Below are 23,781 nucleotides of genomic sequence, written 5' to 3'. Positions count from 1 at the left end.
GGAAGGAATGACATGTGAAGAAGGATTGCGAAAATCCTAAATCGAAAAGAGAAGATTTTGAGGCTTCATACAAGGAGGCCAATGCTGCCACGTTAGATGGATCGAGTGGATGTGATGGTAATGTTTTGTCTGTGTCTACGATCTGGCGGTCATACAATGATCGTAAGGACGAGTGGATGCTAGACACAGGGGCATCTTTTCATATGACTCCTTATCGGAGTTGGTTCACTAGCTACAGGGAGTGCGATGGTGGACAGGTATTTATGGGCAATGACATTGCTTGTAATGTTGTGGCTGTTGGTTCAATGTGCATCAAGATGTTTGATGGGGTGAAGTGTACCTTGATTGATGTCAGGCACGTTCCTGATTTGAAGCAGAATCTTATTTCTCTTGGTGTGCTTAAGGCAAAAGGATCCAAGTACACAGGTATTGATAGTGCTCTTAAGGTATCTAAGGGGGCACGGGTAATCATGAAAGCGCAACGATTCGATAACTTGTACAGGTTGATCGGGAGCACTTCAAAAGGTGGAGCTGCAGTGGATGTAGCAGATTCCACCTCTGCATGTGCGTGGCATGTTGGGCATGGTCACATGAGTGGGCAGGGCAGGAAGGCTAAGACGTGTGGACGAGGATACAAAGCAGGTGGACCAGCCACCTATGAGAGGAATCACACGGCATGATTGTAGGATATCGGCGAGGTACATGGACGACTCCAATATCGCAGGGGATTCATCTTCTATTCAGATGGCTCTAGGTGAGTCTGGTGCTAAGAAGTGAAAGGTGACTATAGGCGATGTGATGGATTCATTGTATCAGACCGACATATGGGAGCGGGTGGAGCTTCCAGTGGGCCGGAGAGCGGTTGGATGCAGGTGGATCTTCAGGAACATACAGCATAGATACGGGGTGAGGTTGGTAGCGAAAGGTTATGCTCAGAGAGAATGGATCAGCTTTTTAGAGATATTCACGCCGGCGGTATAGCAGGTGTCTATTAGATTCGAGATTGGTGTTGGTTGGCTAATGTGATCTTGAGCTAGAAGGATGGATGTGGAGTCTGCACTTCTGTAAGGGAAAGTGAAGAGCAGATCTACATGAAGCAACCAGAGCAGTTCGAAGTTAAAGGGGCTGAGAAAAGACTTTGCAGGAGGTCGTGGTTCGACCTGTCGCCTAGGTAGCGGTTTGATTCCTTCATGGTGAGTCAGGAATTGATGACATGTAGATCGCCAATTATGACATGTCTGAAATCAATGTACTGAAGACTCAGTTAAGTGGGACATTTAGGATGAAGGATCGGAGGGGCTGCAAAGATGGTTCTCGGCATTGAGATGGAAGGAGGAGTAGGCTTTGGTAATCACAGGAGGGATACCTTGTGTGTAGGTATTGATCAAGGATGTGATGGGCCAGGAAAAGTCAGAGAGCGTTCCCTACGCGTCTCTCCTCAAGTTTTCCTCAGGACATGTCCCAAAACAGATGAGGAAAAGCAGGATATCTCATGAGCCTTATTCGAATGCGGTTGGCAGTGTATATCATGGTCTGGATTAGACCGGTTATTTCACAGGCTATCAATGTTGTGAGCAAGTACCCCGGCAAGCAATATTGGATAGCAGTGAGATGGTAAGAAGACTACGTCTTTTCTTTTGGGAAGATAGGAGCAAAGATGGTTGGGCATGTGGATTTAGATCCAGCAGACATGATCAACAAGAATGTTCCTACAAAGAAGTTCAAGTTCTGTACAACTTCTCTGGACTTGGCGATGACGGAAAAGAAGGACAGAGTGTGCACGAGAAGCGTTGCTTGAAGCTATGATGTAATAAAGGGATAACGGAAGGGGTCAAGGAGCTACACGATTCAAGATTGAAGACTTGGTGGAGATTCTTGTCAAAAGTCTTAAATCTGACTTTGGGTTACTCGACCGGTCGTGGGTCAGCCACGACTGGTCGTGGGAGCTACTTGACTAGTCGAGCATTGCTTTACTCAAAGTCCAGCAACTTGGGATTTTTGGTGTCCGGGCTACTCGACTGGTCATGGGGATGTCTCGACCGGTCGTAGGGGTCCTACGACTAGTCATAGCCTCGGCTCGATTAGTCGTAGTTACGCAGATTCGTTTCCAAATCTGATGCGGACTGCGGAAATTTGAGTCAGTCTTTTGTAATGTGCGAAAGGAAGTTGCCTAAACTATAAATAGGGATCCCTAGGGTTTTTCTAGGGGAAAGAGAATGGGAAAGTATTCTAAGGCTTCTAAGAGGTATTCTAAAGGGTGTAGGAAGGGTGAGATTCGAGGTTGTTCGAATCGGATAAGTCCTCTCTCTTTGTAATTTCTATTTCATAGTGGAGATCTGTCGCTTTGTGCCGTGGTTTTTTCCCAAAAGAGTTTTCCACGTTAAATCTCTGTGTTCTCTTGTATGTGTTTGGTGCCATTGAATTGCTATCCTAGATCTAGATCTGTGTGATTCCGCAGCCCAAATCCCCAACAATGCCCACCACCATAGCCTCCTTAAGGTCCACTAAAATGGTGCCCATAGCTTGGACCCATTGTAATGTATTTGCTATCTGAGCTAATTAAGTAGGTCCCACCAGCAGAAAACAATGAGGATAAAATCTCTACCGTTGAAACACTACCAAGATCTAGTGAATGGACCCACAACATAAAATCAGTGAGGATTTAAATCCACACCATTAAAACCCTCCCAGGCCATGTTGTTATATGTGTTGTATGACCAAGCTCGCTATCCAATTTTATTTCTTTTGATTTTCTTTCCAGTTCACTTTATAGTATGACCCAAAATTGTAATGATTCCAATCTCAAGTGGACCCATAGAATGAGCAGTCCATATCAAAGGTTAGTCCAACCTCGAGGACAGTGGATGTAAGGAGTACCAAGCATACTTGAGGGATAAATACTTGTGTTATTGGAAACCAAACATATCTTTCTACTTTTTGAAAACATACTCATCCATGTAATAAGTAGAAACTAAGATAAGCAGCTTATCTAATAAGTAACTTACAATCCAAACAGGCCCTAATCAAGATAAGTAACTAATCTTAACTTATCTTAAGAGACAGATGTCTAATGTCCCCGATGGCCTGGCCGGCATTAATCAAGAGAAGTTTATTTTTAGATGGTTACGATAATCCAATCGAAGCTATTTTTTATTAGTAGCCAATCAATGGCAGAGCCCTCAAGATGCCTATTTCAGATCACCATAAACATATGCCACATATATGGTATTTGAGGAGCAAAAATGCCATACACTCCGTAGAGTCACGGAATCACCTACAAAATAGTGTATCGTGAAAATTTAGACATTAAACTGTTCAAATTAAAATTTAAAATCAGTCAACCTAACCAAATAAATAAAATAATAAAAATAGAACTTATAATATACTTGTGAAAGAATGGTTACTTTGCAGGTGCTTGTAGGGTAGCTTAGCTTAGCTTAGCTTAACATACACCTCCGTCTCACATGGCAATTTCATGATGTTCACTGCAGAGGGTATCTCAACTACCATTATTTGACTTCAAGTAATAGCATCATGGAGTCGCCTTAAGATGACATATGCCCTCGTTAGAGATAGAATCCAAGTCTGTAACACAGGCATCCATCCATGAATACAATAAAGAACGTATCTCTATCATCATCATCCATTTTTAGCAAGTAATATTGGTCAATCAATCACGAATCACCCCGAGCCATAGGTCAAACCCCTGGTTTGTATCAGGCCTGACCCAGGTTAAATTGAATTCAGAATCCTCCTTAGGCTCGTCGATGCGATGCCCGTGAGAAGTGTCAAATAGGCCCATCACATGCATTTGCAATGCCTTTGTGAGGACTTGAACCAGATCTATGGTGACAGGAACCTTGTTTGACAAGTCTTTGATCTGTGCTTAATTTGTTGGTAGAAATGATTTTTCAAAATATTTAAGGATTTACTTCTTCTTCTTCTTTTTTTCTTTTTTTTTTTTTTTTTTTTTTTTTTTTTTGTTGTCACGATGGCAATTTTAAAGTATGCCTTAGAGGGAGACTTGCTGAAACTTTTTATGGTGTAGATTAAACCAATGGCACTTATGACAGTAGGACTTAATGATATTCAGGCAAAGTACCGTTGATTGCCTCTTGGAAGCTGGTCTTGCAATCCTAACTCTATGGGATCCAACATGATTTATGTGCTATATCCACTGTGTCCATCAGTTTGGCCTGCTCCTTTTAGGACAAGTTCCCAAACAGGAAGCACATCCAAAGCTCAAGTGGACCACATCAAAGAAATAGTGGGGATAAAAATGCCCACCATTGAAACTGTTCTAGCTAGCATCCACCGTGATATTTATATGTCATCTAACACATTCATAAGGTCATTCCATCATGGATGAAGGGAAAACACAAATGTCAGCTTGATACAAAATATCTGTGGGCTCAAGAAGTTTTCAATGGTATGCATTCAATCTTTACTTTTTCCAATGGTGTGGTTCACTTGAGACTTGGATCTGCCTTGTATTTGGGCTAATGTCCTAAAATGATATGGTGAAATAATGGACCGAGTGGATATAGCACATACATCACGATGGTTGAGAGGTTATGATTGAATCCCCTCCATAGAAAAAATTTATGGGGTCCATGCACCGGGATATGTATCATCCAACCTATTGATAAGGTTTCAAAAACGTGGATGAGGAGACCACCTGGGAATAACATTCATTTAAAATTTTGGTGGCTCACAAGAATTTTTTTAATAATCATTTACTACTGATTCCTGTACTATGTTGCGCCTATGGTTGTACACAATCCAAGTTAGCTCAGTTAGCTAGCTCGACTTGACTTGAAAAAGCTCGATTCGACACGGTTTGAAGCTGAGTTCAAGCTGAGTCGAGCTGATTTTTTTATATCAAAAAAATTTTGAACCAAGTTCAAGCTTGCCCAAGCTTGACTCGACTCGAATCGAACCCGACTCGAATCGAACTCGGATCACACCAGTTTGGTGACTCTGTTACTTTGATATTGATGTTGCTCACCAAATGTTTGATGAAATGTCTCTATGAAGTATCGGTTGGTAGTAAGGAAGATATATATATATATATATATATATATATATATATATATATATATATATATATATATATATATATATATATATATATAAAACAAGTATCCTTTTCTCTTGATTTTGATGTTACTTACAAGGTGTTTGATGAAATACTTGTAAAACCATTGCTGCTGTTTTACATGCAGTGAGAATTTGAATGTGTAGTTTATGTGTTTATGAAAATGTTGCAGAGGCGAACTCGGCTCGATATTAGCTTGAACTGGTCTGAGCTACTGACAAACCGAGCTGAGTTGGTCAGTCAGGCTCGAGGACCGATCTGAGCCGAGTTCGAGCTAGGCTCAGCTAGTGGCCGAGCAAGTCGAGCTGTGCCAAGCTCGACTCGGTTCGACTCGTGTACACCTCTAGGTGCACCTGAGATTTGAATTTGCTTTATTTTTTTTTATTTTTTTTTTTTATCATGGCCTAAAATGAGTTTTCAATGAAGATGGACGCGTGAATGTAAGACACATATATCACGGTGGGCCCACAGTCAGAAATCCCACACACTCCAAAGATCCGCCCATGAAAGAAGCTTTATTTACCGACTTTTTAACCATTAATACTCTATGATCGAAAATATCTAAGTAATAGAATTTCCTAATGATGTTTGACACACGTGGCTTGTCGGGATAGAAATCCGAACAAGGCATCCCACTGAATCCAGCACTGATTGACCACTAATCAAATTTCACTTTCATCCGACCATTTTGACCATCAAATGAGTGGCTCTTTTCTCATCAATGCGAGAGCCATTTCTGTGTGCCACCGGCTTAAGGGATGGGAATGTCCAAATTTTTCTATTTTTGGACTATAGACTGTTACCTACTTCAACTCTTAATAAACCATTCTAATCTTTTCCATGCAAGCCACGTTTGCAGAAGCAACATGAAGGCACATTACCTCCCATCCCTCGAGAGGCACTAAATCCAGCTCCTTGTACCAGATTGCGTATTGAGTAAACTCTGTGGGGTCCACCGTGTTAAATATGTTTTATCCAATCAGTCCATCCATTTCTGGATTAGGGTTGAAGCCCAGTAACGAACCATATCGAAAGCTAAATTGGACAATACACAGGAAACAGTGTCCATTCAACATCTACGGTTGAAAACTTCTTGGGGCCACAGAAGTTTTGGATCAAGCTGATATAATTTTTTTTTCCCTTCATCCATGTCAGTGTGATGTTATGAATAGGTTGGATGACACATAAACATAATTGTGGGCTCTAGAAAAGTTTCAACACAAGATATCATTATTCCCACTGTTTCCTGTGGAATGGTCTAGTGAAGTTTCGGATATGATTCACGTATGGTTCAGGGTGGTAATGGCCGAGTTCAGGTCATGTCAGGTCCTACTGTATCATGTTATGCTTGAAATGAGCATTCATATTTTTCTTTAAAAAATAATAAATAAAGCCTATGATCTGCTATTTTATAATATTTTATAATAAAGCATGTAATTCAGCATATACTGGTAGATATAGGAATATTATATGCTTAGTTGATATATGTGATAACATATTAAGGTCCAGATCTTTAGTCTATTTAGATCCAGTGAAACCTATAGCTAAGACCTCCAAACTCAAACCTCATGTATGGGTTAAGAGAAGATTAATGGTTTTAGGTGTTAGGTTGATATAGGCAGTAGCATATGAAGGCTCATATCCGATGTCTATCAAGAAATAGTGAAACCTATAACTAAGACCTCCATACCTGAACCTCACTAAGGGTTTAAGAAGAGAAGCTAGTAATTATACTTATATTGTTCATAACACCTTATGTAACTTGTATTTATGCATTGACTAGAGTCGCCACTAGCCAAAGGGGAATGTTTCAAAATTCATGGTTGCCTAGAATCCGTGAAATCTCTCAGAGATCAGGAAAATCGAAGAATTTCCAGCTCGAGTAACTCTTAGATAGATCTGTGCCGTGGGTTTCGGATAAGATCCTTGATTACGAAAAGGGAAAAGGTTAGACACCCTTTTTCCGCCCGTGTCAAACTTGGTCTCTACTTTGCTACACTGTATGCTTTCAAAGGTGATTCAAAGAACTTTAGATGTCTACACTATAAAAGATAAATCGAAAATGAAACAACAATGGTAGAAAAAGGGTTTTTCGATAGAAGTAAGGAAATGAAAAATAATGCAGAATTTTCGATTACTTCTTCAAGTCATGTATTCTAATATAGAAGATCCTAAAGAGTGGTAACGGTAGAGCATACTTTACGTGATGTTAAAGCAGAGCCTATTACCTCAAGTGTTCAAAGCGTTGAAATATACAAACTGAAAAGGGATAAATCAAGAATATGACATTGGATTTGAAGTTTAAATACAATAGAAGAGATTAAGAATAGATTGAAGTTGAGATTTGGCTTTTGGATGGAAGAAGTCAGGGAAGAAACTTTACCTCTCTCTTGTGCTGTCTTCAGAGCTCGCTCGCAATTTGTCTCGCTTCAGCATCTCGCTCTAGCTCCATCTCTTATGGAAGCAGAGACCTCCTTTCATAGGAGTTCTGGAGAGATGTATGGCTAGGCTTGACTCTCCCAAGCCAAAGGCTCATTTTAAGAGTTAGGCTTTCATGAACAGAGCCTTCCCATTGCTTAAAAATGAGGCTCGTCTAAACTGAGCCTGATTCCAAGCCTAAAGCGGAATTAGGGCCAAAGAATAGGACACTTGGCTCGTGGATTTGACATCACCAAGTTTTGTGGCGGTTCCATTATAAGGTATGTGCTATATCCAAACTATCAGTCGTAAGGCTTGAACTAAAAAAGAATAAGACAAATCCAAAGATCAAGTACTCCCTACTGCAACAAAAAAAAAAAAAAAGGTGGGGAATTGAACATCTACCATTGAAAACCTTTTGGGGGTCATAGAAGTCTTAGATCAATATGATATTTGCCTTTTCTCTTTATCCAGGTATGTGTCACCTTATGAATAGATTGGATTGGAAAATAAAGGTTATGGTGGGCCCTATGAATGTTTTAAGAAATTGTCCCAATGCTATTTGTGGTATGGTCCACTTGAGCATTGGATATAGCTCATTTTGGGCTCATGCTCTAAAATGATCTCACCAAATGGATGAACGGGGTGGATTCGTTGTGGGGTCACGTAACTTTGATCTCTACCTAAAACCAGTGGTGGGTGTGCCGGGGTGTCCTCAAAACCCATTCACCTTACACTGGCTCTGAACAAAGCCCAACCCCATTCCACCCAGACTGCCAAGTACCTGCATGGGGTGTCTACAGTTCCCTAAGGTGGTAATTAATGGGCCACTTGGGTCATAGAATAGGTTTTCTTGTGGCTTCATTTCCAAGCTTTTGTAGCATTGATTGAATGAATTAAAAAAGGGAGAGGGGACATTTATAGGGTGAGTCAGGTCAATTTATCATTGATTTGGCTAAAACAATATTCTCAAATTCCATGTTCTTCATATGTGTTGTAGATCAAACAAAAAATCACAGTAAAAAAAAATAATAATAACCTCATTTGTTTTAGCAGGGGCACTTTTCATGATAATGTAGAAAGGTTAATAGTAAAAATGGTAGAGTCATTTCTAAAAAACATGAAAATCTCGATATAATAAGAATGTTTTTCTTTTCTTTTCTTTTTCTTTTTGGTGAAATAGAAATCATACTTCATTTAGATATTTTGTTTTTTGAAAAAATAGAAAACACACTTTCTTTAGATTATTTATTTATTTATGAAATAGAAATTACACTTCGTTTCGAAAAGCTATGGAAATGAAAATCAATTTTCATATATGACTTTATTTTCACAATGGGCAAAAAATGTTACGTCTGAGAAAAACAATTTCATGAAACTCATTTCCATGCTAGGAAAGAGAATTCCACCAATCCAAGCCATAGTGTTTAAACCCGCAACCAATAAAAGGATCAAACTAGTGCTCTATGAATGTTTAGCTTATAAATCCCTGTCATTTTACTTATCAATACATGCTTCAGGTCAATCGGCCATATTGTCCGTTAGGTACTTTTAAATTGGACTGCTAATAAAAATGGTAAGGCCCAATTCCATTTTCGAAACATTGCTAAAGATCACTAGCAGTGGCATCATAATTGAAGGAATTTTTGATGCCACAAGTAAAACCTTTACACTCCAATGCATTACCCAAGCTAAAATATCATGTAGTGACATCTCAACCGCAAGATAAAATATATTAATTCCTTGAAAAGATGTGCTAAAAACCCAAAGAAACATGCTAATGCACGATGCATCATGCATTGGAAGAAACAAATATTCCTTGAAAATATGTGCTAAAAACTCATAGAAACATTCTAACGCACAGATATCATGCATTAGAAGAAACAAAATTACAGAAGCTTAAAGGAGATGCTTTGAAACTTCTCAATCACTCCAACTATAGCTGAAACAAATAGAATAGAAGAACAGGGGTTTAAAAAAGTGGAGTTCGTGTTGAAAATGATAACAAACTAGAACACAATGAGGATAAGGGAAAAAATATAATGAGACAATCAGATCTATCTGGTTCAAGGCTCGACTTGAATAGTCAGTTTCTCAAGATAGATTTGCTGCCCTTTTTCTGGTAGTTCCCGCAAGTGCATGCAAAAGAAGAAAATTTACAAATTGTCTTCATAATACAATGAACGAAAACTTGCACATTTAAGTGTTGAACATATATCTCTAATTTTTTGACACCGATATGCCTTTAAAAAGTTCTGAATAAACATAGCAAATGATAAGATTTGAGAATACTTTGCAATAGATGGTTTATCTAAAAAATGGAAAGAATGTGATCACTTTTTGAATTATAGTATCTAGGATTTATATAAGTACCACATGTATAACTATGTCGTTACTTTCAATCGGCACAAATGTAATAATACTTCAAGGTAAACCCCTGACGGTGTTGAGGAGATTTAAATCCTAGTTGTAGAAGTTAAAACTCCTTTTCTTACCAACTGGATATACACACTTTTTATGAAAAGTTTAAATAATTAATATATTTATTTACTTACTAAAAATAACTTTTATTTTTGAAATTTATTTTTATTATAAAAACACAATAGTCTAACTTTAGTCCATGGTTAGTCTAACTTTAGTCCATGGTTAAAAGACTTGGAGAGATTGATTCATCGAGTCTAGACTCACTCAAGTCAAGGGTGAGGGTATACTTACGGTATCAAACCAGCTTGGATTGAGTCCAAGTCAACTTGGATGAGTCATATGGTCTTAAACCCCATGAGTCTTTCCTCCATAAACCCAAAGGACTGCTTTGTGCCACTTAGGAGATGTTTGGATCCTAAGTTACATATGTATTAAATAGCTTATTTTAGTTTTTACTTATCAAGCATATAAGTATGTTTGGTAAACAATGTACTTATCATATTTTTCTTTCTATTTTGTTTGGCTTTATTCTATCTTCAACAACTAATGAAAAATAGAAAAAATAAAATTTAAAAAATTAATAGAAGTGATTATGTAACTATAAGTAAAAAAGTTATTTATAACTGATCATAAACCAAATTTATTTATTTAAAATAAGTTACTTATTTGCTGGTGTAAGTAGAAAAAGTAACTTATTTGGTGGTATCCAAATGAGCTCTTAAAATTGAGTTAGTCTCTTTTTACTTAATTGTAATACTGTGTAGAGATTTCTTTTTCTTTCTTTCTTTCTTTCTTTTTTCTCTTTTTTCTTTTTCTTCATGCCGGGGTTAAGAATATAATGAATAATTGTATAAACTATATTCATTATTAATTAATTGTAATACTGTTTAGAGATTTCATTTTCTTTCTTACTTTCTCTTTTTATTTATTTATTTTTCTTCTAGATAAAGGTTAAGAATATAATGAATAATTGTATAAACTATGATTTTTAATTCATAATTATGATTAAACAAAATGGGGAGAACTTATTTTATAAGGGGAATCATCAGTCCAAACCAAGATAGTGTACAGGCCGTATAACGATTTTCTCAGTGTATCCACCCATGGCCGTGTCTTGAGTCTCCTAGCTACTTCGTCAACCATCTATGCAAATGTTTCTAGAGATGTAATCGTAGATAGCCACGTGTGTGGTGGAGATGCGGACAGCCTGTTAGCCGCCAAAGTTGAATAGAAAATAGAGATCTGACCGTAGTCTCCGTGCAAATTAAAAAGTATCTTCGATCCAACTAATTGGATTAAAATACGGTCTAGCTTGAAAATAAATTCTAACCTATTAAGTACAAGTAAAATCCAATCCTTGCAATAAGTTGGCCTTACTGTAAATAACAAACAAAAATAATTCTATATACTCATCACATGGGCTACATAATAGAAAACAATTTCTACCATTGATAAATAATGAAACAGAAGTCCAGTTTATTCAAAGAAGGGATATCTCTGAATTTTATCTAAAGTGATTATGCTGATATGGCCAACCTACTGGACGAGTTGGATGTGGCACGTACATGAAATATTGTAAGTTATCCATAGCACAACCAGTTGGACAGGAGACCCCCTTATTTAAGAACGGAAGCGTATTGACTGGTGTACCACACATCAGTTATATAGCTGCTGTATGTACGGGTCGTGCGAAGACGAGCACTGACGCTCCTCGAGATCCCAGTTGTACGAATAGTTTAAAGGAGATCAAAGTTATATGAGCCCACAGGGATGTATTTATTATATCTACACCGTTCTTAAACAAATTTCATATCCAAAGATAATACGGACCACACCATAAATAGTAGGGTAGATAATGATTTTCACCGTTAAACAATTTGTAGGGCCCACCATAACGTTTATTTTACATCCAATCTGTTCATAAGGTCACAAAGACATTAATGAAGAGGAAAAACAAATTTCATATCGATCCAAAGCTTCTGTGACCCAAAAAGGAGTTTCAATGGTAGAAGTTCAATCTCCCATTGATTTTTGCAGTGTGGTTCACTTGACAGTTATATCTGTCTTATTTTTTGTCTCAAGACTTAAGACAATCTCAAAAAATGTATGGACGGTTTGGATATAATACATACCTCATGATCAGACCCACAAAACTTGATGACGTCAGTACAGTGTGAGGTACACCAGCCAACCCGCTTCCCGAACTTCTTAAAGGAGGCGGATTAGGTACTCATACATTCAGTACTGAATTTGGCTACTGAAGTGACGTCACCAAGTTATGTGGACCCCACCATGATGCATGTGTTGTATCCACACCGTCCATCCATTTAGAGAGATCATTTTAGTACATGTGACAAAGATTGAAGCAGATCCAAAGCTCAAGTGGACCCTACCATAGAAAGCAGTGAGGACAGTGATGTCTACGTTTGAAACATTCCTGAGCCCACCCTGATGTTTATTTGAGATCAAACCTGTTCATAAGTTAAGACTGAAATAGAAGAAGGGGAAACACTAAAATGATGTCTCCAATTAATAGACGGATGCTGTGTATACAACACAAATGATTGTGATGTCACTTCAGTAGCATTCGGTACTGACTATTTGAGTAGCTAATCCGCAAGATCATATCCATCCCTTATATGCAGATCACGTTCCTGCCCAAAACCTGAACCATGTAAATACCACAATGATCAGCCTTAATTGCTATACCATTTCCTTTCCAAGGCATGGATGGGACTTCTCCATTTTAATTCTTTAGAAACACAAGTAATCCATGATTGACCCTAACAAGTAGTTGGCTCAGATTGTTGATTTTAATTATTTTTGTGTAAATAATATTGACCGTCCACATTAAAGGCCATGGATCAAATGGCTAATAGTTCAAATTGGTGTAGCAATTGCATTGTAACCCATGAAATGTTTGTTGGACCTAATGAACGGTCTGGAGTTTTATTATTCTTTCATTGGAGATAAGTAAATTACTTGCGTGTACACTGGCAAATGGGTAGATAACTGGTATCCTTTTTTCTACTGCATTATCACGACTGCAAAGACTTATTGAGTACCTAACATCGTCTCACTTTTTTCTACTGCGTTATCATGACTTCAAAGACTTATGGTTGAGTGGGTGGCTAACCTCGTCTCACCCAAGTGCTTCTTTCTCGGACTGATCTGCAAAAGCCATCTTCCTTATCGCTCTCTTTACAAGCTCTCCAATCACTCCGGTATGCATCTTTCTGCTGCTTTATCATCCCTCGTAAGGGGAGGAATCCTATCACTGTGAATGCTGGAATTTTTTTATTATTTTTTTTAAAATTATACTGACCATCCATTTTACAGCACTGTTTTTTATTTTTAAGAAACATAAACAATTTTGATAGAAGAGTAGATGAACAAGTTTATTATTAGATCTCGTTTTCTTTGCTCGATCTTGATCTTCCAATCTTTCAGTCGACCATACAATAGTACTAGTACGGTTAAAATACCTTTATGATATTGGCTGGTGTGATTACTTGTCGTGAGAAAACGAGTGCTATACAAACGGTTCAAAGGAGATCAAACTTACATTGGCCCCACAATGATGTATTTATCATATCTACACTGTTAATCCATTTGGCGATTTCATTTCATATCTTGATTCCAAAACTGAGTAATTTTCAAGGCTCAAGTGTACCACACCACAAATAGCAGTGGGGACAATAATTCTCACCGTTAAAACATTTATAGGGCCCACCGTAATGTTTACTTTCCATCCAATATGTTCATAAGGTCGCATAGACCTGGATGAAGATAAAATAAATAAATAAATATCATATTGATCAAAAATTTCTGTGACCTGCAAATTAATGGTTTCAATGGCAGGCGTTCAATACCCCACTTCTTTTTACAGTGTGGCCCAGTTGATTTTTGGATCTGTCTTATTTTTCGTTTCAAGCCTTATAACGAGTTCACTAAGTGGATGGACGGTTTGGATATTACTCATACCTGATGATAGGACCCACAAAACTCACACCAGCCAAATCGGTAATGGTTTGGATAGTTGATGCGACTAGCTAGGCTTGTTGGGCAGGCTCTATTCAAAATTTTGATTTAGCCCATCCTAGAAAATTTTCCACCTTACTTGAATAGATGTAAGGGTGCAAGTGTACCGAATCAACCCAAGGGTTATTGGACGTGAGTGGGCCTAAGTGGAAAATTTGGACCATTGGGTGGCTCTAGCCTCTAGGTCTAAAAGTTGCTAAATGAGTCTAGGTCCCCTCAAAATCAACTTGATCCGACCCATTTGGAGCTAGTTTTTAAATGGACCTGATTTTGACTTTGGTTCATGCTAAAATGGAACCATGCTAAATTCCACCGTATTCAAGATAAAACAGTAATTGAGCACATTGGTCATTGAAGGCTCATCATCAAAAACTTCCTAAGATCCACTATAATATTTATTGACCATCCAACCATATGATAAGGTCACATAAAGTTGGATGAAAGGAAAATAATAATAACAATAATAATAATAATAATAATAACAAATATTACCTTCATCTAAAACTTACGTCACCTACAAAAGATTTTTAATTGTCACTAAACATCATTATGAAAGTAACTTACTGGTTAAAAGCTACTTAATAAGTTTTTTTTTTTTTTTTAGCTTTTCAATTCATGACTTTTTTACTTTCTCTCTCACGGTCCATGTCTAAGGAGGCTTTCTCACAGGCCATATAAAAGGAGGCCCCATATGATGGACTATCTACATTAGAGGTGAGGCTCACATGGTGGATGGTCCACATAAAAGGTGGGCCCCACATGATGGACAGCTATGCTGTGTTAAGGACAGAAAAATCCTTAAAGGTTGAGCACATAGGCCAATTGCTACATGTGATCATTCATCGTGTAGGACCTTCGACGCTAAAAGAGGATGCATGCATGCTGGACTTAGGGCATGGACAGCCACCTGATTCTGGGCCCGGCCATTTACATGTTACCACCGGTGCCTATACTTGCAAGGCCCATGTTTGCCCGCATGGTTGCTTAATCTTGTAGGTTGATACTCATACAAGAACCGTACATCTCTCCGGCATTAACTCAAATTAGACTGTCCAATTTTTGGGGCCCACTACAAATTGGCAATCATATAAAAAGCCAGGTTGACTAAAAAATCTCATAGCTTTTAATTATTAGACGTGACCATTGGATATTTTTTTTACTTTATATTTTTTATTTTTATTCATGCATCATGAATGATCTATATCAAAGTTGGGCTCCACATGATGGACAATTAATAATGGTGAGTTTCACATTATGGATGATCCATATCAACATGGCCCCATATGATGGACGGTCCACATCAAAGGTCGGCATTAATGATGACTAGCCCATATCCAAGGCGGGCCCCATATGATGGACGGTCCACATCAAAGGTCAATACTAATGATGACTAGCCCATATCCAAGGCGGGCTCCGCATGATGGACAACCCACATCAAAGGTGGGGCCCACATGATAGACAGTACACATCAAATTTGGGCTCCATACGATGGTTGGTGGATATTGAAGGTAGGCCCCACATGATGGATAATAACATTGATGGTGGCCCCACATTATGTATATGACAAGCATTAAAGAGGGACCCTACATAATGAACAATGCATATAAAAGGTTAGTCCCTAACGATGAATGGCCTACATCCATGGTGAGCCCTGCATGATGGATAGCCCACATCAAAGGTAGGCTCCGCACAATGAATGATCCACATCAAAGGTTGGCCCCAAATGATGGATGATGGATGTAAGGGGGACCAAACAAACTTGAGAGATAATTACTTATAATCTTGGAAGTCAAGAATGCTTTTTCTATTTTTTGGCTGATAAGTATATTGTTTACTAAACATATTTTATTTACTTAATAAGTAGAAATGAATATACGCTACTTAAGTAACTTGGAATTCCAACACCCCCTAAATAATTTAAAAAGCATTCCAGGGTTTAATCCTTGGAGGTGTTACTTTAAAAAAATGCATTTTTATTTTTATTTTTTTATTCTAGAGTAATTAGTTCTTTATATGCTACCTAGTCCATTTCTAATCTCGAGTGGCCAATTGATTGTAGAAGCCATCTTCCTTCTTCTAAGGCTTACAAGCTCTCCATTTATACTGGTATTCTTCTATCACTTTATCATGACTTATTAGGGATGGGATGTATTCCTTTGAATGCTAGATTTTTTTTTTTTTTTTTTTTTAAAATTACTATTAATTTTACAATTCATAGATTGAGTGCAATATGGGCCCACCAAAATGTATATGTTTTATTCACACCGCCCATCTATTTTTTTCATATTATTTTAAGGTATGAGTCTACAATTGAGGCAGATCAATATCTCATGTGGACCATAACATAGAAAAATAATGATAAATTGAAAACCTACTATTAAAAACTTCATAGGGCCATTGTAATGTTTAGTTTTCATCCAACTTGTTGAGTAGGTCACACAGATCTAGATAAAAGCAAAATAAAAATATAAGCTTAATCCATCAATGTTGTCGCCCATAAGCAGTTTTTAATAGTGGTGGTCAATTACCACTGTTTACTGTGGTGTGATTTTCCTGAGATTGGGGTCTGTGCTCTAAAATGAGATAGCAAAACTGATCAACGGTGTAGATATGCAACATATATATCAAGATGGGCCCTGTAGTCATGGCCTGGCTCTACCGAGAGTCACCTAGCTAGTCCCGTTCTTGCTTATATGCGGATTTGGTACTGTAGCGCAGCTCCCTCCAGCGTGGCGGAGACAGTAATTGGCTGTGGCCTCGTGGACTCTCCCAACACAGTGCGGCCCTGACTGTGGGCCCGCTTTGATGTGCTCATTTTGGATCCATGCCGTTCATCTATTTTTTAAGCTAATTTTAGAACACGAGCCCAAAAATAAACCAGACCTACATCTAATTGAACCACATCATAAGAAACAATGGTGACCGACCATTAAATACTTCTCACCACGAAAGTTTTCGATTGTGTCGTGCCCCCGCCTGGATGGAAATCGGCCAAGGCAGGGGCTCCGTGGGGTCCACCATGATGTAGGGGTTTTATCCGTGTCATTCATCCAGTTTTCCAGACCATTTAATTATGTGAAGTTCAAAATGAGGCAGATCCGATCTTCAAATGGACCATACCACAGGAAACAGCTGTGGTAATGATTTCCACCGTTGAAACCTTCATGAGGCCCACTGTGAACACAAATATCAACTTGAGCCTTTGATCCGCCTAATTTTAGAGTTCAAACCTTAAAATGATCTTTCAAAATGAATCCATATGTCACGGTGAGCCCCACAGAGCCCTGTCTGACGGATTATAGTCCTGGCGGGACTGGGAGCGGATTGGGTTCAGCCCATACCATGGGCCCACATTGATGTATGTATTTTATATATAGCCGTCCATCTGATTTTCTGGGTATGAACCCAAAAAAAGAAGCAAACCCAAATTTCGGGTGGACCATATTATTTATTGGAAGGGAGATTAAATAGCTCACCTTAAAATTTTCCTAAGATAAGTTGCAATGTTTTCATGATGTTTAGTTAAAACTTTTGTAACCCATAAGAAGCTTTTAATGTTAAATCACCACCATTTTCAATGGTATGGCTCACCTGAAATTTGGTTCTTCTTTTATATTTGGGCTCGTTCTCTAATTTGATGTCAACATGGATGGACGATGTGGATAGAGCATGCGTACGTCAAGGTGGGCTGCACAGTAAGGGCCGCACCATCATAGGTGAGGCAGCCACACCTAATATACTCTCACTGAGACCTAGCTAGAGAGGGACCGCCCTGCCAGGGGCTGACCATGATGTATGTGTTTTATCAACGCTGCCCATCCATCTTGACTGATCACTTTCGGGCATGAGCCCAAAAAGTATACATATCAAAGGGTAACGTGGACTACACTGTGGGTAGCCATCGTTACACTAATACTGACTGTTGAAACCATTTTAGGGCCTGCCATGTTTGTATAACAAACATAAAACCACACATGTTAGAGTGTGTAATTATGATAGTATCGCAGGCATATGAGTCGTACTTGACTAGAATTTGATTGAACACTAGTATCTCGGTATATAGAGACCATTTAAGATTGAGTTTAAGGATCCGGTTGCCCGCTAAGCCAGTAATAATAATAGTGATCAAGCGATTTATAAAATCAGAGGAGGTTAGTCATTTTGAATAGATTCATTTTGCCTTGTGTCTAAAGATCTTCTTGTTCTTTCACCAGTAATTGTTGCTAATGTATTTCTCAATAGAAATAAGATTAATAGATTTGAAATAGAAAGGCTAAAAACAGTGCCAATTTTATTTTTCAATAATTGATAGAGAAATAAATAAACTAGAGAAGATAAATAAAATAAGAGATAAATACTTAAACCGCTTGTGTAGATAAACAATCAAGGCAAATAGCCAGTACAATGTGATAAGAGTGTTTGATCTTCTAAATGCTGGCTTGGTTGATTAGTATCTGATAGCATAATGTTACGAATATTTATATTATAATAAGCATACTACAACGATAGCACTGGCCAATAAAGATCTAACCTAACTTAGGCATTCTTAAACATACTAGCCAATAGAGATCAAAGCTTACCTGAACTTTAGACATTCTGTAGCGTGGTTGGACAGAAGTAAAGAGACTAAAACTAAACTAAGATAAAGAAAATACAAGAAATAAAAGCAGTGTTGCATTGTATAGACTTATTAGCATGAGCATAGAGCTCTTCATCACGTGCTCCTTTTAGAGCTTTGAGAGGCGACGAAACCCTATCGTAAGGAGAAGCTAATTTAGCCAACCAACCCAGCTACGTCCGGTTGCCCATACTGGATTTGAGATATTACTTCAAATCAACTGTCAAAAGTCATTTTTATTCTCGTTTTTACTATTTAGTTTTAATTTGACCATAACTTTTGATCCTTTGAGTTTAGGAGTGGTGCCCAACATGGAAAGGGCTTAGAAAAATTAGGAGAATAACATGGTTAGGATAAATTGAATACTTATTATTTTTTTCCGAAAACCATGAAATCTAATAGGAATCATGACTGTGCATAAATAATAAGTTTACTATTTATAGTAAGTCACGTTTTTAGGGAGTTTGATTCTAAAACTTCTAGGTTTGAGGTGACTATTTAAAGTATTGTAATTTTGTTTTTTGTTTTATCATCAATCAATTTATTTTAAATTATTAGAAATTATTTCTATTTTCTTTTCTCATGGATTCAAGGAATATCTGCGAGGAGTCCAGAGAAGCTCCGCGGATTCAGAGTAGTTATTCCTAGGAAGATGGTGATGGCGATCGACATCATCATGTCCTTCCCTACATCAAAACTCCGCCCTTTATATCCTGCTGTGACTATTTTCAATCGGATGTGCATTGGGTGCTACCCCTACCTGTCTCGAGCATGGCACGGGCTAGGGCTCCTAGGGGCTCACTGTGATGTATGGGTTTATCCGCACAGTTTATCCGTTTGGCCATATCATTTTGAGGTATAAGCCAAAAAATGAGCAAAAGGTGGACCACACCATAGGAAGCAGCGGTGACAATGAAGCCCACTATTCAAACCTTCCTAGGGCCCACTGTGATGTTAATTTGCCATCCAATCTATTTATAAAGTCACATAGGATTGAACGCCCATGTACCCAATCCGTGTCATTTCCAATCTCTGGGTATCCAATGACTCCATTAACTCTGCGCGATCCGCTTCTTTCGGAGGCTAATTGCAATCGGACCCTTCCAAATACACGTCCATTAGTCAGTGACCCTTTCAGATACAGGTCTATTAGTCAGTGCTATGTGGGCTCCACCATGATGAATGTTTTTAATCCACTTGTCCATTTATTTTTCCAGCTCAAGACATGATTCCAAAAATGAGGCAGAACCAAATCTCAAGTGGACCACACTTAAGGAAAATAGTAGTGATTGAATACTCACCATTAAAAGCTTCTTATGATCCAACATAATGTTTATTTGCCATTCAATATGAGCTTGATCCAAAACTTTTATGGTTCTCAAGAGTGGGCATTCAATCACTACTGTTTATGCGGTGTAGTCAAGTTGAGATTTGGGCTCATGCACTAAAATGAATGGACATTATAAATAAAACACATATACCATGGTGGGACCCATAGCACTTAGGAGCAGCAACCGTAGGTACTACCCTCGCCTGTCCTAACATAGGAGCAGACAAGGGCTTTATGGGGTTATTATGAGATATGCATTTTATCCGCACCATTCATCCATTTTGCCATATCATTTTAGTGTAAAAAGTCTAATAATACGAGGCAATTCCAATGCTTAAGTGAACCGCCCAATGTTGGAGATTAAACCCTTCCCATTGAAAACTTCTTAGATGCCGGTAGAAGTTTTGGGTCAATCTGATATTTGTGTTTTCCCTTCATCCATGTCTACTTGGCCTTATAATCAGGTTGGATGGAAATTGCCCATCATGGTGGGCCTTAAGAAAGCTTTAATGGTGGGTGTCATTATCATCACGCCTTCATGTGGAGTGGTCCCCTTGAGACTTAGATGTGCCTTAGTTTTGGAACTAAACCCTAAAATGATGAATCCCTGCTTGTTGCAAGAAGGAAAATCCTGCTTGTTGTAATCTAATTGGACCACATCATCATACACTGCATTTAATGCAGCAATGCTAACAATGTCAGTGATGATGTGGACTAATCATGATGCGGGAAAGCATGATTTTCCTGCTTGTGGAAAGCACATGATCAGGATTCTAAAATGGTATGTGAAAATGAATGGACAATGCCGATGTTGGGTCCTAGTTAGGGACATGGGCAGTACCCAATCCTAGTTAAAAATGAGTCAGATCCAAGGCTTAAGTGGACCACATAGTGGAAATCAAACACCTACCATTGGAACCATTTTGAAGGCCATTGATATTTGTCTTTTCCCTTCATACTGGTACGTGGGACCTTACGAACAGGTTGGATGAAAACTAACCATCATGACGGGCCCTAGGATGGTTTCAAGGGTGGACGTCATTATCACAGCTGTTTCATGTGGCGTGATCCACTTGAGCGTTGGATATGCCTTTTTATTTTTTTGGGCTAGTATCCATAAATGATATAGAAAAATGGCCCCGCATAGACAGGTGGTAAACTTTACGAGGATCACCGTGAGTATATATATGTCTAATTATCCACGCTTTCCATCGGCATAAACGGTTCAAAGGAGATTAAAGTTACATAGGCTTAGGGCCCACAATAATATATTTATTATATCCACACCATTCATCAATTTGGCAAGATTATTTTAGAGTAGGAGTTCAAAAATGAGTCATATCTAAAGCTCGAGTGGACCACACCACAAATAGCAGTGGGACAATGATTCTTATTGTTAAAACATTAGTAGGGCTCATAATGATGCTTACTTTCAATCCAATCCATTCATAAGGTTATAGAGACTTGGATGAAGAGGAAAAACGAATTTCATATTGATCCAAAACTTCCGTGACTCCTAAAAGGGTTTCAAAGGTAGATGTTCAATCCCCCACTGCTTTTGCAGTGTAGCTCACCAGATCTTTAGATCTGTCTTATTTTTTGGTTAAAGCCTTGGACTCGCTATATAGAAAGACAGTTTCGATAAAACACATACCTCATGATCGGAACCACAGAACTTGGTGATCTCAAAAACGAATATCATATTGATCCAAAACTTCCGTGACTTCCAAAAGGATTTCAATGGTAGACGTTGAATCCCCCACCACTTTTTGCGGTGTGGATCACCTAATCTTTAGATCTGTCTTATTTTTTGGCTCAAGTCTTATATAATCTCACCAAATGGATGGATGGTTAGGATATAACACATACCTCATGATGGGACCCACAGAACTTGGTGACATCAACCCACTAGCCAGTGGGTGCGTGGTGTGTTGTACACTAGACAATCCGTTTCCATTTTAAGGCATCAACCCAAAATTGAAGCATATCCCGAGCTCAAGTGGACCGTGCTATAAGAAATAGTTGGAATTGAACACCCACGGTTGAAAACAGCATCAACCCAAAATTGAAGCATATCCCAAGCTCAAGTGGACCGTGCTATAAGAAATAGTGGGAATTGAACACCCACGGTTGAAAACATCTCGGGCAGAAGACCTTTCAAGCTTATATTTGTGTTTTTGGCTTCATCCATGTCTACGAGACCTTAAGAAATTGGATTTCTTTTATTCCCTTCATCCATGTCTACGAGACCTTACGAATTTGGATTTTATTTATTTATTTATTTTTAATCTTTTTTCTTCTATTGCTACTCCAGCGTCTGCTAAGCATTCAAGCTGGTATACATCCCATCCGTATAACTGTGGGCCCTATGAATGTTTCAACGGTTGATGTCATTATCCTTGCTGTTTCCTATGGTGTGGGTCACTTGAGCTGGTAAACAGATTTACTGCAAGGATAACACAGACATCACGGTAGGCCTTCAAAGTTTCTCAGTAGGCTAGCTGAGTTACTCAGTAGGCAATCCGTATCCCAAACCTGCAACTAGTTGTCTATGAAAAAACTGTACAACTAGCTGCTATATGAAAAAACTGTACAACTAGCTGCTTGGGGGTGCGTGCTTGCTGTATTTAAAAAAATGCACCAGCACAGAAGTGTTATCACACTGTGAAAATGGGATGTCTCTAAAATCAGCCATTTCATTCATCAGGTCGTCCACATACTACGCCAAAGAAAACATTTAACAACCACCTATAGATCTCCAAATTCTCATGGTAAGGATGATTTTAGGGCTTTTCCATTTTAATGGTGGGGAAAATCTGATGAACTGGTTAAATGCTGTAAACATGCCGTGTACGAATTTTTTTTTAAAAACGCATAAATAATCTAAACATCTTCTTTTATTATATGATAAACTGGCCCCCTCCCTTTTCAGACAGGCTCTTATTGGTCTGTACATCGGCTCTTATGAAATAGAACATCGGTTTGTGTGAAAAAAAAAAAAAGAAGCTTCTTTTATTATATGTGTCAAGGGACCTATTTTTCTCTAGTTGTTCTCGACTGTCATCTTGGGTACTATTGATCTTCAATCGTTTGATTTATGTGATTCTTGCATATTTAGCTGATGTCGTTTGATATTTATACCGTCCAACATGCCTAAAGTCATTAGTTGCATTAGATTTAAGTTAATCTTTCTTTCATTACTCTACAGAAACTAGAGCAATCAGGTGATCCTAAACATCCATTACTCAACTCATCTTTAATGAACAATCTTGTCCATTACTCAACTCACCTTTAATCTCCACCGTTTTTTGTGGTGTGGTCCACTTGATATCTGCTTTATTTTTCAACTCATGCTATAAAATGATCTAGCAAAATGGATGGACGGTGTGGATATCACTTGATATCTGCTTTATTTTTCAACTCATGCTATAAAATGATCTAGCAAAATGGATGGACGGTGTGGATATAACACATATACCATGGTGGACCAACACACTTGCCACGCCACACAATCAGTGTCCCACCCACTATTTCTGTTTCTTTTTCCTTTTTCAAAAGTAAATAGTGTTCTGTATGACTTTCTTCTTCTTTTAGAAGTAAGAAGTGTTTTATGATACTTTGTTTTTCTACTTTTGTAAGTAAAAAAAAAAATGGTCTATATGATTGTTATTTTATTTTATTTTAAGTAAGAAGTACATTATATGCTGTTTTGACCATGTATAATTTCTCTAAGTCTCCTACTGATTGCAAAATCCATTTTCCATCTTCCTCGTTTGAGAAGCTCTCCCTTTGTTCCGGTATACTTACTTTCTACGGTTTTATCATGACTTATAAGGGACTGATAATTGAGTG

The 23,781-nt window shown here is 38.2% G+C and overlaps 1 protein-coding gene across 6 annotated transcripts in view; it reads left to right on the top strand.

The window, feature by feature from the left end:
* Positions 1-13,026: 13,026 nt before the first annotated feature.
* The window catches only part of LOC131242309 (disease resistance RPP13-like protein 4), a 90,652-nt gene continuing 79,897 nt past the window's right edge, over positions 13,027-23,781 (top strand). For 5 of the 6 annotated variants that reach the window (XM_058240914.1, XM_058240888.1, XM_058240897.1 and 2 more), the window contains exon 1: positions 13,045-13,164. The gene's annotated coding sequence lies outside the window, so the exon portion shown is untranslated. Of the gene's footprint in view, positions 13,165-23,781 lie in introns of all 6 variants that reach the window. The other variant, XM_058240922.1, reaches the window with a different exon arrangement.

The sequence above is a fragment of the Magnolia sinica genome, chromosome 1 (assembly GCF_029962835.1).
Source record: "Magnolia sinica isolate HGM2019 chromosome 1, MsV1, whole genome shotgun sequence".
NCBI classification, from domain to species: Eukaryota; Viridiplantae; Streptophyta; class Magnoliopsida; order Magnoliales; family Magnoliaceae; genus Magnolia; species Magnolia sinica.
This window is presented reverse-complemented; position numbering and strand designations above follow the sequence as displayed.